Here is an 18856-nt window from a genome sequence, read left to right on the forward strand (position 1 = left end):
CTACGTACATAACTAATTTGAACTTCTCAGTCTTCGTGGGTACGACCTCGTACTTGTCTTGCTATATTACTAATTGCCCCATACAATTGCGAGTTAACATAATAATTAACAACAAATTTTGGCGCCGTTGCCGGGGACTGAACGAAAGTTCTTCCCTGGTTATGTGCCCAAGGTTACCCTATTCTTTTTAGTGTTTCTAATTAATCTAATTTTCTGTTTCAGGTAGTTTATGTCTAAAAGACCGTTCCTTGAACAAGTGAGGTCTTCATTCCAACGCTCCAGATCTTTGAATGCAGGACCATCGTTGCAACCCAACCGGGTGATCTCTGAAGTTCATAATCGTCTAGAAAGAGAGTTGTCAACTGCAAAAGAGCAAGCTCTTGCCACATTTACAAGTATTGCTCTCCACACTGAACTTCCTGGTTCTTCACCTTCAAATTCGGAAGCAAGTTCAGACCAAGAAGAAGAAGAAGAGATGGCTGCCAATGAGTTCATGGGAGAACTTGATATCCCAACAATTCCAGCATCTCCTTCAAGCATTTTGCTGCCCACTGTAGCTCGAAATTATGAGCTTAAATCTTCTCATCTTAATATGCTGCCTTCCTTTTATGGTTTACCTAATGAAGATCCATTAACTCATATAAAGGATATTTTTAATGTTGTGAGTTCTTTTCCCTTGACAGGTGTGACAGAAGATCAACTTCGAATGAGAGTGTTTCCATACACTTTGAAGGATAAGGCGAAATATTGGTTGAATTCTTTAAAGCCTGGTTCACTCACTACATGGGCTGCCATTCAAAAGAAGTTCTTGGAGAAATACTTCTCCACGCAAAAGACCGACATGCTTAGGGATAAGATCTTGTTATTTGCACAGCAAGATGATGAATCGTTTTGTGAAGCATGGGAGAGATTCAATGGGCTGCTCAACCAATGTCCTCATCATGGGATTCCATTGAAGCTTCAAATGCGTATGTTTTATAAAGGACTAACCCCTTCTAGTCATAATATAGTCACCAATTTTGCAGGTGGTTCTTTTAAAACCAAAACTCCAGAAGAAACATACGAACTCTTTGAGGAGATAGCAATGGAGACCCAACATACGGATACAAGAGGTAAACGTGTTATTAGTGGTTCTAATGATGCTTCTAGTGTGCAGATTTCAAAACTGGAACAAAAGCTAGATGCTCTTCTTGCATTAAACTCAAGAAGCCCTCCGAAGGAAGTGTGTAGTATTTGCGAAACTCCTGACCATGCTACCATAGCTTGTCCACTTGGGGCTGGATATCCAGAATTTGTGCAAGAGCAAGCTAAGTTGGTAAATTCCTACAACCAAGGTCCAAGAAATGATCCATACTCTCAAAGTTATAATCCAGGTTGGAGGAATCATCCAAACTTTTCATGGAGGAATACTCAGAATCAAGCCAATCCCCCTTCATTCCAAAAGCCACAACAAACATCATCATTGGAGGATATAGTTAAGCAGATGGCAATCAACCAATCCAATTTCCAGCAAACTACACAAGCTGCCATTGCCAAATTGGAAGTTCAAATAGGCCAATTAGCTGCTGAAATAACTCAAAGAGCACCTGGGAAATGGCCAAGCCAAACCGAGATCAATCCAAAGAACCAAGAAGCCAAGGCCATTCATGTGCTCAGATCAGGTAAGATCATTGATAGTAAAGTTGATTCTAATCTTTCAAATGATGTTGTGATTGTAGAAGATGAAGAGGAGGAGACCACGGCTACAGAAGGGGAACATCTCAAAACTTCTCAATCTGCTCCTAATGCCAAATCAGATTCTCAGGAATCCAAACAATTCCAATTGCATAAGAGAGATGACAAATTTGTGCCACCACATCTTCAAGAAGATAGATACGTGCCACCCGCTCCATATGTTCCACCGATTCCATTTCCAGGCCGTCTTAAGAAAGCAAAGCAAGATAAGGCTTTTAAAGAGATTTATGATATTTTGAGTAAAGTTAATATCAATTTGCCTTTGCTTGATGTTATTGAACAGATTCCTGCATATGGAAAGTTCATCAAGGACTTGAAAACTCACAAGCTCAATTTCGCTCCAAATGAAGATGTAAAGCTTGACCAGAATGTAAGTGCTGTGTTGCAAAGGAAGCTTCCACCAAAACTAGTTGATCCTGGCAGCTTTGACATTCCCATTAACATTGGAGGCAATAAGGTTGGAAGAGCCATGTTGGACTTGGGAGCAAGTGTCAACCTAATGCCATATTCATTGTATCAAAAGCTTGGCTTAGAAGGGATGAAGAAGACTTCAATACGACTTGAACTAGCTGATCATTCTATAAAATATCCAAAAGGTATTGTAGAAGATATTTTAGTTCAAGTTAATACACTAATTCTCCCTGCTGATTTTGTAGTGATGGACATGGAAGACAATCCAAATGGAGATCATGTTGATCGCATTCTCCTAGGCAGGCCATTCATGGCCACTGCAGACACAGTTATCAAAGTGAAAGATAGCACCCTTTCCATGACTGTTCTGGGTGAAACTGTTGAATTTAAAATGCTTAATGCTCTATCTCAACCTTCTATCTCTCTTGATTCTTGCTTTTCAATTGATGTTGTGGATCATGAGGTTTCTTCCAAAATTTTGCAGAGAAAGTTTAATGATGCTCTAGAAGCTGTCTTAACACAAGAAGAGGAAGATCTTTGTGAACCGGAGTTCCAAGAAGTGGTGGCTGCCTTAGAAGTGTTTCAACCATACCCACCATCCTTTAGGCCACCACTCGAGCCTCTTGGACCATCATCCACGAAATTGGAGCCATCCATTATCACCCCACCAAAGCTAGAACTTAAACCACTGCCCAATCATCTTAAATATACTTATTTGGGTGCTAACGAAACTCTCCCTGTTATAATTGCTGCAGGTCTCACCTCACATGAAGAAGAGAGCTTAATTAAGGTTCTAAAAGAGCATAAAACAGCCATTGGGTGGACCATAGCAGACATCAAAGGAATTAGTCCAAGCATGTGCATGCACCGGATTCTAATGGAAGAAGACAGCAAACCATCCCGTGATGCCCAAAGGAGGCTAAATCCCAACATGAAAGAGGTGGTTAGAGCTGAAGTTTTAAAGCTACTCGATGTGGGAATCATCTACCCAATTTCAGATTCTAAGTGGGTGAGCCCTGTACAAGTTGTTCCGAAGAAGTCCGGAATTACCGTTGTGAAGAATGAGAAGAATGAGATAGTTCCTACACGAACTATCACTGGTTGGAGAGTTTGCATTGATTACAGGAAGTTGAACACATCCACTAGAAAAGATCATTTCCCCTTGCCTTTTATTGATCAAATGCTTGAACGTTTATCTGGCCATGCTTACTATTGTTTTCTTGATGGTTTTTCAGGTTATAATCAAATTCCCATTGCTCCGGAAGACCAAGAGAAAACCACATTCACATGCCCATTTGGTACGTTTGCTTATAGAAGGATGCCATTCGGTTTGTGCAATGCCCCAGCAACTTTCCAAAGATGCATGATGTCAATCTTTTCAGATATGGTGGAACGATTCATTGAGGTATTTATGGATGATTTTTCAGTTTTGGGTTCCTCTTTTGATAATTGTCTTCACCACTTGTCTCTAGTGCTTAAAAGATGCCAGGAAACAAACCTGATTTTGAATTGGGAGAAGTGTCACTTCATGGTGAGACAAGGCATTGTGCTAGGCCATGTGATTTCAAGCAAGGGAATTGAAGTGGATAAAGCCAAGATCGATCTCATCTCAAATCTGCCACCCCCTACCTCTGTGAAAGGAATTAGAAGCTTTCTAGGTCATGCTGGATTCTATAGAAGGTTCATCAAAAATTTCTCAAGCATTACAAGGCCATTGTGTAATCTCCTTGCTAAGGATGCTGTTTTTGAGTTTAATGAAGCTTGCATGGAAGCCTTTACTACCTTGAAGAGGGAGCTAACTTCAGCCCCTATTATCATAGCTCCAGATTGGTCTTTACCATTTGAAATAATGTGTGATGCCTCTGACTTTGCTATTGGTGCAGTTTTAGGTCAAAAGAAGAACAAGCTCCCCCATGTGATTCATTATGCTAGCCGGACCTTGAATGATGCTCAAATCAACTACTCCACAACAGAGAAGGAGTTCCTTGCTGTGGTTTTTGCTTTAGAAAAATTTCGTTCTTATCTTGTTGGTTCTAAAGTAATTGTTTATTCTGACCATGCAGCTCTTAGATACTTGCTCACTAAGAAGGACGCAAAACCACGCTTAATTAGATGGATTCTCTTGCTGCAAGAGTTCGATTTGGAAATTCGAGACAAGAAGGGATGTGAGAATGTGGTAGCTGATCATTTGAGCAGAATTGTGGTTGAAGAAAAAGGAGAAGCTGTGCTACCCTTGAATGAGACTTTCCCTGATGAACAACTATATGCTGCCCAAGTCAAAGAACCATGGTATGCTGATTTTGTTAATTATCTTGCTTGTGGTGTTCTTAGAAATGATCTAACTTCTCAGGACAAGAAGAAGTTCTTTTCCATGGTGAAACAATATGTCTGGGATGAACCTTTCTTATTCAAGCATTGCCCGGATCAACTCATCAGAAGATGTGTTCCAGAAGAAGAGCAAGAAAGCATACTTAGGCATAGCCACGAATTGGCTTGTGGAGGTCACTTTGGAGCTAAGAAAACAGCACTTAAAATTCTCCAATCTGGTTTCTTTTGGCCCACTCTATTCAAAGATGCGTTTAATTTTTGTGTTAAGTGTGATAGGTGTCAAAGGATGGGGAACATAAGTCGCAGGAACGAAATGCCATTGAATAGCATACTTGTTGTGGAGCTCTTCGATGTGTGGGGTATTGATTTCATGGGACCATTCCCATCTTCCTTTGGTTGTACTTACATACTTGTTGCTGTTGATTATGTGTCTAAATGGGTGGAAGCCATAGCCACCAAAACCAATGATCATAAGGTGGTGCTCAAGTTCTTGAAGGATAATATTTTCACAAGGTTTGGTACTCCAAGGGCTGTCATTAGTGATGGAGGCAGCCACTTCTGTAACAAGCCATTCGAAGCACTCATGAAGAAGTACAACATCACCCATCGAGCCTCTACACCATATCATCCGCAAACTTCTGGTCAAGTGGAAATAAGCAATAGAGAAATTAAGCACATCCTGGAGAAGGTGGTGAACAATACAAGGAAAGATTGGGCAGCCAAGCTCAATGATTCATTATGGGCTTATAGGACTGCATATAAGACTCCCATTGGGATGAGCCCTTATCGTCTTGTGTTTGGGAAAGCTTGTCACCTGCCAATGGAGCTTGAACACAATGCTTTTTGGGCCATCAAGAAGTTAAATTTTGATCTAGACAAGGCAGGCCATGCAAGAAAGTTTCAGCTCAATGAATTGGAAGAAATTAGACATGAGTCTTATGAGAATGCAAAGCTTTACAAAGAACGAACCAAGAGTTACCATGACAGAAACATTCAACGGAAAGAGTTCTCCAAAGGTATGTCAGTTCTTTTGTTTAACTCACGATTGCGTCTCTTTCCAGGAAAATTGAAGTCTAGATGGCAAGGCCCATTCACCGTGGTCAATGTTTCTCCCTATGGAGCTGTGGAGATTCAAAACCCTAAAGACGGCTCAACTTTCAAAGTAAATGGACAACGTTTAAAGCCATTCTATGAGGGAATCTCAGCTGGCATTCAAACAGGCCATGTGGTGGATCAACTTCCCTTTGTACCATCAACTTAGCTGATCACATAATGTCTTGCCAAGACAGTAACTAAGGCGCTTCTTGGGAGGCAACCCATGTGTTCAAGAAGAAGGTGCTTGGTAGCAATCGACCTAATCGCATCAAGGGGGAGCATTTCTATCCTTTCTCTTTACTTGTTTTGTTTTTATTTTAGTCATTTTAAGTTTCTGTTTCTTTAAATAATTTTTTTTCATATGAGCTAACTTTTGGTAACCCCAGTGAGCACCTCCGTCAATACAGTGTCTAGGAGTTCTTTAGGCGACACCTTCGGTGTCTAAGAAGTTTGGGTTTTAAGCGGGACCATTGTGACCCCTCCAACCTTCCTGGATCCCCTGGCTGTGTTTTCTGAGGCCCTTAACTGGTCATCCGTGAGTTGCTTGTATATTTGTGTTTTTCTCTTCTTAACTTTTTCTTAACTTTTCCCTTTATCATTTACTTGTTCTCAATCATCTTTACTTTGCTTTAACATTGAGGACAATGTTCAATTCAGGTCTGGGGGGAAGGTTTTCAAATTTCATTCATTTGTGTTTTCAATTTTCGTTCATTTGTCACTAATTTTTTTTTTTTAATGTCATACAATCGATGCTATGGAGCTGCCATTGAGGTTTTCATATCAGAATTTTGCACTTCACAAAGCTTTGGCTCCTAGAATTCTGGTGGCTAAAGTACCATGCTCAAATTCTCGAAGGAGAATAGTGGAGACTACCCTAGTGAGCTATATTGAGCCCAATTGCTTTCTTGAGAGGGTTTAAAGTGTTTCTATTTCTCATCCCAATTTATTTTCTTCATTTCACTCTAAATGATCTCATTATTCCATTTTGATTGAATACTAAGGATGATTCTCTTTTGCAGATATCATGTGCTTGCTCTCATTCATGAATGAACTCATTGAAGTGATGCTAGGCTATGTGTGCATAACCATTCGATGTGCTTTCTTTTCACCCTACCTATATGTGTGTTCCATCAACCCTCTTGAAGCCAAACACTTAAAGCCTTTTCTTCTATCACCCTCATCATTTCCCTACCTTTGTATCTCAATCTGAGATACTTCACCTATTGTAGCCATACCCTATAGCTTAGAAATATACCAAGGTGTGCCAAGATAAAGTTTGAAGCAAGGAAGTTGCTGCCATGTGCCTAAATGAAAGATGGTGTGATTCTGTGCAATGAAGTTAATGAAGATGCAGATCAAATCAACGAAGATGAAAGTGTTTCGATTTGATCTAAGTGTAAAAAAATAAAAATAAATAAATAAATAAATAAATAAAGTCTATGCCAGGTGGTACCATGAAGTTTGCAGCCATGCCATTATAAGTCAATGCTACCTTGCAGATCAATGAAGAATGCAACCTTGGTATGTTCTTAAGTTACCTGTTTTTCCTTCCAATTCTTCCATTTCCCCTAACCTTACCTTTCATTACAAACCTTGTGAAAGACCTAGCTGATCTTTGAGGATGTATTCTTAGTATTTGATTCCCTTCATGAGATCTAACCAAATATTGTGCTTCTATTTCATATACTCACTTAAGCTTGTTTAAGAGAATAAAACCATTGGTTCTGAGTGATTGAGTGTTATCTGTGAGAATTAGAGTCGAAGCATGTTCTATATTCAAGGTTTGAGTGTGCTTGCTTTGAAACCGTGTGCCTTTGAGCTATAGCTTCCACATTACACACTGATTGATCACCTATCTTGGCAACTCTACGGTGTTGGAGGTATGACTAAAGTTTTCTTTCGTTCTCATTAGTTGATTTCAAGTTTTACTAACCACTTTGTTTTGTAGAGTTAGTAATGCGTTTGTGGGTATCGTTTCTGTTAAACCCTCAGGAGACACAACTCCTCCTACTAGGGATGCCTAGAGGTTTAAAGGCTTGTTGCATACGCTCAATGCAATCGAGTTACCTACGAAAGTGGTTTAGTTAACTTTTTGTTTTTAACTTTGTTTTGTGTTGTTTTGCTCGAGGACTAGCAAAATCTAGGTTTGGGGGTATTTGATCGGTTCATAATTGTATATCATTTTGTACCATTCTAGCTTATGATTTGGTTATGTGTTTGAGTTAAACTTGTGCTTTTAATCCTTTTTGTGTTTATCTTTCAGTTAATTGACATTTAGGTAACAATGATGACTTTGGATAGGAAATGATGCAATCCATGCATGTTAAGGCTTGATTTGGGTGAATGGAAGAAGGGCTTAAAGACAAACACATTTTGGCTACAACTCATATGGTCGGAGGAGTCATTTGGTGAGTTTTTTGTGAAATCCAATCGCTAGAAGTATGGAATACACCAACCACTCCAATTTGGTACGAACTCCCGTTGAACTTGAATTGTCCAATTTGGAACACCTACGGATTTCGGATCGAGCCCCAAACTTGGGCAGCATCATAATATGGTGGGAGGAGTCATTTGGTGAGTTTTGAGTGAAATCCAATTGGTAGAAGTATGGAATACACCAACCACTCCAATTAGGAACGAACTTCCGTTGAACTTGAATTGTCCAATTTCTCACACCTATTAATTTCGGATTGAGCCCCAAACTTGGGCAACATCATAACACGGTGGGAGGAGTCATTTGGTAAGTTTTGAGTGAAATCCAATCGCTAGAAGTATGGAATACACCAACCACTCCAATTAGGAACGAACTGCCGTTGAACTTGAATTGTCCAATTTGGAACACCTATTGATTTCGGATCGAGCCCCAAACTTGGGCAACATCATAATATTGTGGGAGGAGAAATTTGGTGAGTTTTGAGGGAAACCCAATCGCTAGAAGTACGGAATACACCAACCACTCCAATTAGGAACGAACTGCCGTCGAACTTGAATTGTCCAATTTGGAACACCTATTGATTTCGGATCGAGCCCAAAACTTGGGCAACATCATAATATGGTGGAAGGAGTCATTTGGTGAGTTTTGAGTGAAATCCAATCGCTAGAAGTATGGAATACACCAACCACTCCCATTAGGAACGAACTGCCGTTGAATTTGAATTGTCCAATTTCTCACACCTATTAATTTCTGATCGAGCCTAAAACTTGGGCAACGTCATAATATGGTGGGAGGAGTCATTTGGTGAGTTTTGTGTGAAATCCAATCGCTAGAAGTATGGAATACACCAACCACTCCAATTTGGTACGAACTGCCGTTGAACTTGAATTGTCCAATTTGGAACACCTATTGATTTTGGATCAAGCCCCGAACTTGGGCAACATCATAATATGGTGGGAGGAGTCATTTGGTGAGTTTTGAGTGAAATCCAATCTCTAGAAGTATGGAATACACCAACCACTCCAATTAGGAACGAACTGCCGTTGAACTTGAATTGTCCATTTTCTCACACCTATTGATTTTGGATCGAGCCCCAAACTTGGGCAACATCATAATATGGTGGGAGGAGTCATTTGGTGAGTTTTGAGGGAAATCCAATCGCTAGAATTATGGAATACACCAACCACTCCAATTAGGAACGAACTGCCGTCGAACTTGAATTGTCCAATTTGGAACACCTATTGATTTCGGATCGATCCCAAAACTTGGGCATCATCATAATATGGTGGGAGGAGTCATTTGGTGAGTTTTGAGTGAAATCCAATCGCTAGAAGTATGGAATACACCAACCACTCCAATTAGGAACGAACTGCCGTTGAACTTGAATTGTCCAATTTGGAACACCTATTGATTTCGGATCGAGCCCCAAACTTGGGCAACATCATAATATCGTGGGAGGAGTCATTTGGTGAGTTTTGAGTGAAATTCAATCGCTAGAAGTATGGAATACACCAACCACTCCCATTAGGAACGAACTGCCGTTGAACTTCAATTGTCCAATTTCTCACACCTATTGATTTCGGATCGAGCGCAAAACTTGGGCAACATCATCATATGGTCGAAGGAGTCATTTGGTGAGTTTTTTGTGAAATCCAATCGCTAGAAGTATGGAATACACCAACCACTCCAATTTGGTACGAACTGCCGTTGAACTTGAATTGTCCAATTTGGAACACCTACGGATTTCGGATCGAGCCCCAAACTTGGGCAACATCATAATATGGTGGGAGGAGTCATTTGGTGAGTTTTGAGTGAAATCCAATTGGTAGAAGTATGGAATACACCAACCACTCCAATTAGGAACGAACTTCCGTTGAACTTGAATTGTCCAATTTCTCACACCTATTAATTTCGGATTGAGCCCCAAACTTGGGCAACATCATAACACGGTGGGAGGAGTCATTTGGTAAGTTTTGAGTGAAATCCAATCGCTAGAAGTATGGAATACACCAACCACTCCAATTAGGAACGAACTGCCGTTGAACTTGAATTGTCCAATTTGGAACACCTATTGATTTCGGATCGAGCCCCAAACTTGGGCAACATCATAATATTGTGGGAGGAGAAATTTGGTGAGTTTTGAGGGAAATCCAATCGCTAGAAGTACGGAATACACCAACCACTCCATTTAGGAACGAACTGCCGTCGAACTTGAATTGTCCAATTTGGAACACCTATTGATTTCGGATCGAGCCCAAAACTTGGGCAACATCATAATATGGTGGAAGGAGTCATTTGGTGAGTTTTGAGTGAAATCCAATCGCTAGAAGTATGGAATACACCAACCACTCCCATTAGGAACGAACTGCCATTGAACTTGAATTGTCCAATTTCTCACACCTATTAATTTCTGATCGAGCCTAAAACTTGGGCAACGTCATAATATGGTGGGAGGAGTCATTTGGTGAGTTTTGTGTGAAATCCAATCGCTAGAAGTATGGAATACACCAACCACTCCAATTAGGAACGAACTGCCGTTGAACTTGAATTGTCCAATTTGGAACACCTATTGATTTCGGATCGAGCCCCAAACTTGGGCAACATCATAATATCGTGGGAGGAGTCATTTGGTGAGTTTTGAGTGAAATTCAATCGCTAGAAGTATGGAATACACCAACCACTCCCATTAGGAACGAACTGCCGTTGAACTTCAATTGTCCAATTTCTCACACCTATTGATTTCGGATCGAGCGCAAAACTTGGGCAACATCATCATATGGTCGAAGGAGTCATTTGGTGAGTTTTTTGTGAAATCCAATCGCTAGAAGTATGGAATACACCAACCACTCCAATTTGGTACGAACTGCCGTTGAACTTGAATTGTCCAATTTGGAACACCTACGGATTTCGGATCGAGCCCCAAACTTGGGCAACATCATAATATGGTGGGAGGAGTCATTTGGTGAGTTTTGAGTGAAATCCAATTGGTAGAAGTATGGAATACACCAACCACTCCAATTAGGAACGAACTTCCGTTGAACTTGAATTGTCCAATTTCTCACACCTATTAATTTCGGATTGAGCCCCAAACTTGGGCAACATCATAACACGGTGGGAGGAGTCATTTGGTAAGTTTTGAGTGAAATCCAATCGCTAGAAGTATGGAATACACCAACCACTCCAATTAGGAACGAACTGCCGTTGAACTTGAATTGTCCAATTTGGAACACCTATTGATTTCGGATCGAGCCCCAAACTTGGGCAACATCATAATATTGTGGGAGGAGAAATTTGGTGAGTTTTGAGGGAAATCCAATCGCTAGAAGTACGGAATACACCAACCACTCCATTTAGGAACGAACTGCCGTCGAACTTGAATTGTCCAATTTGGAACACCTATTGATTTCGGATCGAGCCCAAAACTTGGGCAACATCATAATATGGTGGAAGGAGTCATTTGGTGAGTTTTGAGTGAAATCCAATCGCTAGAAGTATGGAATACACCAACCACTCCCATTAGGAACGAACTGCCATTGAACTTGAATTGTCCAATTTCTCACACCTATTAATTTCTGATCGAGCCTAAAACTTGGGCAACGTCATAATATGGTGGGAGGAGTCATTTGGTGAGTTTTGTGTGAAATCCAATCGCTAGAAGTATGGAATACACCAACCACTCCAATTTGGTACGAACTGCCGTTGAACTTGAATTGTCCAATTTGGAACACCTATTGATTTTGGATCAAGCCCCGAACTTGGGCAACATCATAATATGGTGGGAGGAGTCATTTGGTGAGTTTTGAGTGAAATCCAATCTCTAGAAGTATGGAATACACCAACCACTCCAATTAGGAACGAACTGCCGTTGAACTTGAATTGTCCATTTTCTCACACCTATTGATTTTGGATCGAGCCCCAAACTTGGGCAACATCATAATATGGTGGGAGGAGTCATTTGGTAGGTTTTGAGGGAAATCCAATCGCTAGAATTATGGAATACACCAACCACTCCAATTAGGAACGAACTGCCGTCGAACTTGAATTGTCCAATTTGGAACACCTATTGATTTCGGATCGATCCCAAAACTTGGGCATCATCATAATATGGTGGGAGGAGTCATTTGGTGAGTTTTGAGTGAAATCCAATCGCTAGAAGTATGGAATACACCAACCACTCCAATTAGGAACGAACTGCCGTTGAACTTGAATTGTCCAATTTGGAACACCTATTGATTTCGGATCGAGCCCCAAACTTGGGCAACATCATAATGTGGTGGGAGGAGTCATTTGGTGAGTTTTGAGTGAAATCCAATCGCTAGAAGTATGGAATACACCAACCACTCCAATTAGGAACGAACTGCCGTTGAACTTGAATTGTCCAATTTCTCTCACCTATTGATTTCGGATCGAGCCCCAAACTTGGGCAACATCATAATATGGTGGGAGGAGTCATTTGGTGAGTTTTGAGTGAAATCCAACCGCTAGAAGTATGGAATACACCAACCACTCCATTTAGGAACGAACTGCCGTTGAACTTGAATTGTCCAATTTCTCACACCTATTGATTTCGGATCGAGCCCCAAACTTGGGCAACATCATAATATGGTGGGAGGAGTCATTTGGTGAGTTTTGAGTGAAATCCAATCGCTAGAAGTATGGAATACACCAACCACTCCAATTAGGAACGAACTGCCGTTGAACTTGAATTGTCCAATTTGGAACACCTATTGATTTCGGATCGAGCCCCAAACTTGGGCAACATCATAATGTGGTGGGAGGAGTCATTTGGTGAGTTTTGAGTGAAATCCAATCGCTAGAAGTATGGAATACACCAACCACTCCAATTAGGAACGAACTGCCGTTGAACTTGAATTGTCCAATTTCTCACACCTATTGATTTCGGATCGAGCCCCAAACTTGGGCAACAACATAATATGGTGGGAGGAGTCATCTGGTGAGTTTTGAGTAAAATCCAATCGCTAGAAGTATGGAATACACCAACCACTCCAATTAGTAGAGCACTGTCGTTGAACTTGAATTGTCCAATTTCTCACACCTATTGATTTCGGATCGTGCCCAAAACTTGGGCACATCATAATATGGTGGGAGGAGTCATTTGGGGAGTTTTGTGTGAAATCCAATCGTTAGAAGTATGGAATACACCAACCACTCCAATTTGGTTCGAACTGTCGTTGAACTTTAACTGTCCAGTTTGGAACACCTATTGATTTCGGATCGAGCCCCAAACTTGGGCAACATCATAATATCGGGGGAGGAGTCATTTGGTGAGTTTTGAGTGAAATCAAATCGCTAGAAGTGTGGAATACACCAACCACTCCAATTAGGAATGAACTGCCGTTGAACTTGAATTGTCCAATTTGGAACACCTATTGATTTCGGATCGAGCCCCAAACTTGGGCAACATCATAATATGGTGGGAGGTGTCATCTGGTGAGTTTTGAGTAAAATCCAATCGCTAGAAGTATGGAATACACCAACCACTCCAATTAGGAGCGCACTGTCGTTGAACTTGAATTGTCCAATTTCTCACACCTATTGATTTCGGATCGTGCCCAAAACTTGGGCACATCATAATATGGTGGGAGGAGTCATTTGGGGAGTTTTGTGTGAAATCCAATCGTTAGAAGTATGGAATACACCAACCACTCCAATTTGGTTCGAACTGTCGTTGAACTTTAATTGTCCAATTTGGAACACCTATTGATTTCGGATCGAGCCCCAAACTTGGGCAACATCATAATATCGGGGGAGGAGTCATTTGGTGAGTTTTGAGTGAAATCAAATCGCTAGAAGTGTGGAATACACCAACCACTCCAATTAGGAATGAACTGCCGTTGAACTTGAATTGTCCAATTTGGAACACCTATTGATTTCGGATCGAGCCCCAAACTTGGGCAACATCATAATGTGGTGGGAGGAGTCATTTGGTGAGTTTTGAGTGAAATCCAATCGCTAGAAGTATGGAATACACCAACCACTCCAATTAGGAACGAACTGCCGTTGAACTTGAATTGTCCAATTTCTCACACCTATTGATTTCGGATCGAGCCCCAAACTTGGGCAACATCATAATATGGTGGGAGGAGTCATCTGGTGAGTTTTGAGTAAAATCCAATCGCTAGAAGTATGGAATACACCAACCACTCCAATTAGGAACGAACTGCCGTTGACCTTGAATTGTCCAATTTCTCACACCTATTGATTTCGTATCGAGCCCAAAACTTGGGAAACATCATAATATGGTGGGAGGAGTCATTTGGTGAGTTTTGAGTGAAATTCAATCGCTAGAAGTATGGAATACACCAACCACTCCCATTAGGAACGAACTGCCGTTGAACTTGAATTGTCCAATTTCTCACACCTATTGATTTCGGATCGAGCGCAAAACTTGGGCAACATCATCATATGGTGGGACGAGTCATTTGGTGAGTTTTTTGTGAAATCCAATCGCTAGAAGTATGGAATACACCAACCACTCCAATTTGGTACGAACTGCCGTTGAACTTGAATTGTCCAATTTGGAACACCTACGGATTTCGGATCGAGCCCCAAACTTGGGCAACATCATAATATGGTGGGAGGAGTCATTTGGTGAGTTTTGAGTGAAATCCAATCGCTAGAAGTATGGAATACACCAACCACTCCAATTAGGAATGAACTGCCGTTGAACTTGAATTGTCCAATTTCTCACAGCTATTGATTTCGGATCGAGCCCCAAACTTGGGCAACATCATAATATGGTGGGAGGAGTCATTTGGTGAGTTTTGAGTGAAATCCAATTGCTAGAAGTACGAAATACACCAACCACTCCAATTAGGAACGAACTGCCGTTGAACTTGAATTGTCCAATTTGGAACACCTATTGATTTCGGATCGAGCCCCAACCATGGGCAACATCATAATATGGTGGGAGGAGTCATTTGGTGAGTTTTGAGTGAAATCCAACCGCTAGAAGTATGGAATACACCAACCACTCCAATTAGGAACGAACTGCCGTTGAACTTGAATTGTCCAATTTGGAACACCTATTGATTTCGGATCGAGCCCCAAACTTGGGCAACATCATAATGTGGTGGGAGGAGTCATTTGGTGAGTTTTGAGTGAATTCCAATCGCTAGAAGTATGGAATACACCAACCACTCCAATTAGGAACGAACTGCCGTTGAACTTGAATTGTCCAATTTCTCACACCTATTGATTTCGGATCGAACCCCAAACTTGGGCAACATCATAATATGGTGGGAGGAGTCATTTGGTGAGTTTGAGTGAAATCCAATTGCTAGAAGTATGGAATACACCAACCACTCCAATTAGGAATGAACTGCCGTTGAACTTGAATTGTCCAATTTCTCACACCTATTGATTTCGGATCGAGCCCCAAACTTGGGCAACATCATAATATGGTGGGAGGAGTCATTTGGTGAGTTTTGAGTAAAATCCAATCGCTAGAAGTATGGAATACACCAACCACTCCAATTAGGAACGAACTGCCGTTGACCCTGAATTGTCCAATTTCTCACACCTATTGATTTCGTATCGAGCCCAAAACTTGGGAAACATCATAACATGGTGGGAGGAGTCATTTGGTGAGTTTTGAGTGAAATTCAATCGCCAGAAGTATGGAATACACCAACCACTCCCATTAGGAACGAACTGCCGTTGAACTTGAATTGTCCAATTTCTCACACCTATTGATTTCGGATCGAGCGCAAAACTTGGGCAACATCATCATATGGTGGGACGAGTCATTTGGTGAGTTTTTTGTGAAATCCAATCGCTAGAAGTATGGAATACACCAACCACTCCAATTTGGTACGAACTGCCGTTGAACTTGAATTGTCCAATTTGGAACACCTACGGATTTCGGATCGAGCCCCAAACTTGGGCAACATCATAATATGGTGGGAGGAGTCATTTGGTGAGTTTTGAGTGAAATCCAATCGCTAGAAGTATGGAATACACCAACCACTCCAATTAGGAATGAACTGCCGTTGAACTTGAATTGTCCAATTTCTCACAGCTATTGATTTCGGATCGAGCCCCAAACTTGGGCAACATCATAATATGGTGGGATGAGTCATTTGGTGAGTTTTGAGTGAAATCCAATTGCTAGAAGTACGAAATACACCAACCACTCCAATTAGGAACGAACTGCCGTTGAACTTGAATTGTCCAATTTGGAACACCTATTGATTTCGGATCGAGCCCCAACCATGGGCAACATCATAATATGGTGGGAGGAGTCATTTGGTGAGTTTTGAGTGAAATCCAACCGCTAGAAGTATGGAATACACCAACCACTCCAATTAGGAACGAACTGCCGTTGAACTTGAATTGTCCAATTTGGAACACCTATTGATTTCGGATCGAGCCCCAAACTTGGGCAACATCATAATGTGGTGGGAGGAGTCATTTGGTGAGTTTTGAGTGAATTCCAATCGCTAGAAGTATGGAATACACCAACCACTCCAATTAGGAACGAACTGCCGTTGAACTTGAATTGTCCAATTTCTCACACCTATTGATTTCGGATCGAACCCCAAACTTGGGCAACATCATAATATGGTGGGAGGAGTCATTTGGTGAGTTTGAGTGAAATCCAATTGCTAGAAGTATGGAATACACCAACCACTCCAATTAGGAATGAACTGCCGTTGAACTTGAATTGTCCAATTTCTCACACCTATTGATTTCGGATCGAGCCCCAAACTTGGGCAACATCATAATATGGTGGGAGGAGTCATTTGGTGAGTTTTGAGTAAAATCCAATCGCTAGAAGTATGGAATACACCAACCACTCCAATTAGGAACGAACTGCCGTTGACCTTGAATTGTCCAATTTCTCACACCTATTGATTTCGTATCGAGCCCAAAACTTGGGAAACATCATAACATGGTGGGAGGAGTCATTTGGTGAGTTTTGAGTGAAATTCAATCGCCAGAAGTATGGAATACACCAACCACTCCCATTAGGAACGAACTGCCGTTGAACTTGAATTGTCCAATTTCTCACACCTATTGATTTCGGATCGAGCGCAAAACTTGGGCAACATCATCATATGGTGGGACGAGTCATTTGGTGAGTTTTTTGTGAAATCCAATCGCTAGAAGTATGGAATACACCAACCACTCCAATTTGGTACGAACTGCCGTTGAACTTGAATTGTCCAATTTGGAACACCTACGGATTTCGGATCGAGCCCCAAACTTGGGCAACATCATAATATGGTGGGAGGAGTCATTTGGTGAGTTTTGAGTGAAATCCAATCGCTAGAAGTATGGAATACACCAACCACTCCAATTAGGAATGAACTGCCGTTGAACTTGAATTGTCCAATTTCTCACAGCTATTGATTTCGGATCGAGCCCCAAACTTGGGCAACATCATAATATGGTGGGATGAGTCATTTGGTGAGTTTTGAGTGAAATCCAATTGCTAGAAGTACGGAATACACCAACCACTCCAATTAGGAACGAACTGCCGTTGAACTTGAATTGTCCAATTTGGAACACCTATTGATTTCGGATCGAGCCCCAACCTTGGGCAACATCATAATATGGTGGGAGGAGTCGTTTGGTGAGTTTTGAGTGAAATCCAATCGCTAGAAGTGTGGAATACACCCACCACTCCAATTAGGAACGAACTGCCGTTGAACATGAATTGTCCAATTTCTCAAACCTATTGATTTCGGATCGAGCCCAAAACTTTGGTAACATGATAATATGGTGGGAGGAGTCATTTGGTGAGTTTTGAGTGAAATACAATTGCTAGAAGTATGGGATACACCAACCACCCCAATTTGGAACGAACTGCCGTTGAACATGAATTGTCCAATTTCTCACACCTATTGATTTCGGATCGAGCCCAAAACTTGGGCAACATCATAATATGGTGGGAGGAGTCATTTGGTGATTTTTGAGTGAAATCCAATCGCTAGAAGTATGGAATACACCAACCACTCCAATTAGGAGCGCACTGTCGTTGAACTTGAATTGTCCAATTTCTCACACCTATTGATTTCGGATCGTGCCCAAAACTTGGGCACATCATAATATGGTTGGAGGAGTCATTTGGGTAGTTTTGTGTGAAATCCAATCGTTAGAAGTATGGAATACACCAACCACTCCAATTTGGTACGAACTGTCGTTGAACTTTAATTGTCCAATTTGGAACACCTATTGATTTCGGATCGAGCCCCAAACTTGGGCAACATCATAATATCGGGGGAGGAGTCATTTGGTGAGTTTTGAGTGAAATCAAATCGCTAGAAGTGTGGAATACACCAACCACTCCAATTAGGAATGAACTGCCGTTGAACTTGGATTGTCCAATTTCTCACAGCTATTGATTTCGGATCGAGCCCCAAACTTGGGCAACATCATAATATGGTGGGAGGAGTCATTTGGTGAGTTTTGAGTGATATCCAATTGCTAGAAGTACGGAATACACCAACCACTCCAATTAGGAACGTACTGCCGTTGAACTTGAATTGTCCAATTTGGAACACCTATTGATTTCGGATCGAGCCCCAAACTTGGGGAACATCATAATATGGTGGGAGAAGTCATTTGGTGAGTTTTGAGTGAAATCCAATCGCTAGAGGTATGGAATACACCAACCACTCCAATTTGGTACGAACTGCCGTTGAACTTGAATTGTCCAATTTCTCGCACCTATTGATTTCGGATCGAGCCCCAAACTTGGGCAACATCGTAATATGGTGGGAGGAGTCATTTGGTGAGTTTTGAGGGAAATCCAATCACAAGAAGTATGGAATACACCAACCACTCCAATTAGGAACGAACTGCCATTGAACTTGAATTGTCCAATTT

General features: G+C 41.3%; 1 non-coding gene across 1 annotated transcript; it reads right to left on the bottom strand.

The window, feature by feature from the left end:
* Positions 1-841: 841 nt before the first annotated feature.
* Positions 842-948, bottom strand: LOC148295702 (small nucleolar RNA R71). The gene has a single exon (XR_015834979.1). It is a non-coding gene; the product is annotated as a small nucleolar RNA R71 (small nucleolar RNA).
* Between the last annotated feature and the right edge of the window lie 17908 nt (positions 949-18856).

The sequence above is a fragment of the Prunus avium genome, chromosome 3, assembly GCF_965620075.1.
Source record: "Prunus avium chromosome 3, drPruAviu1.hap1.1, whole genome shotgun sequence".
Classification (NCBI taxonomy): Eukaryota; Viridiplantae; Streptophyta; class Magnoliopsida; order Rosales; family Rosaceae; genus Prunus; species Prunus avium.